Raw genomic sequence first — 1,230 nt, 5'->3', positions numbered from 1 at the left:
AGCCTGATTACAAAGGTGGATATTGATTTTATCCAGCAGTTCAATAACAAGAGTTTAATGTAAGTCACTTACTTTAGACCACAATATTGGCTGTTTTTGCAAATATTATACAAATAATTCCAATTGGCGTCTTGAGCACCATAACGGTGTTTCGTTCCTGACTGAATCAACCGTTTAATGATTCGGGTCAATCGCAATGACTCACTGATTAACAGTGACTTGCTGCCACCTACTTGCGATTTTAATTTCACATTTAAAATATCTTCTTTTTTATTTTTTTTTGAATGTAAACTATACGGTAATCAACGTTTTATGTTTAAAATATCAAAACAGTATTAATGTATTTGTAACTGCAGGTTAAAGCATTCATGTTCTGCATTAAACAGTGTGTAAAATGCCACTTCAGATGTCGCTTCTTGTTTTCTTGGGCATAACTAATATGAATTTTGTCATACTGAGTGGCGAGTGTGAGTGTGGTAACACCCAAAAATACGTTACTGATTCAAGTGTAAAAATTTAACTGAAAGAGATTCACATTTTTAGAAAAAAGGCTTTATAAGTAAATATGCCCATAAGGTAATAATCAAGTTAACTTACTGAAGATTACTTCTACACTGCTGTGCACTGACCTAGTTGTTATTGAGTGTCATTATCCAGGTAATGGCTGAATTCATCAGTATACTGGATGTGCTAATATATGCACTGTAAAAAAAAAGTGACTGCCTGTACTCTTTATAGAGTGCATAATGTGGAGTAGTGATGCCTTAATGCGGCTGGCTCCTATTATTGCCCTACTCTAGTTTTGCGGAAGGAACTTTTGGTTTTCTCCCACAGCTCATGACTGATGTATATGTATGGTTTGTAATACTTAAAGAGTACTTCAACTTTTACGAGTGCTAACCTGCAAATGCTAGCTTAGTTTTAACTGTTTTAGTCTACCTGGTTTTAGCCCTTAAATTTCATTTTATCATGTACCCCAATGGATAGATGAAGTTCATACTTTTTGGAGTGTGATAAATCATATACTTATGTTACCACATATAATTGTACGAATTCAAGAAGAAAAACACTAAAAGGACTTCCAGGGTTTAACTTAAGTGAAACCCTTTAATCACTCCCTCATTGCTGGTTTTCTCTCATAGCTATCATATCTGTTCTGTGCTGAGTTATACAATCGATCCTTTCACGATAACATTATACATATGGCGGGAAAGAATTTATTCTGTGCAG

The sequence above is a fragment of the Cyprinus carpio genome, chromosome A3 (genome assembly GCF_018340385.1).
Source record: "Cyprinus carpio isolate SPL01 chromosome A3, ASM1834038v1, whole genome shotgun sequence".
NCBI lineage: Eukaryota > Metazoa > Chordata > Actinopteri > Cypriniformes > Cyprinidae > Cyprinus > Cyprinus carpio.
The sequence above is the reverse complement of the archived record's forward strand: the minus strand, read 5'-3'. Positions refer to the sequence as shown.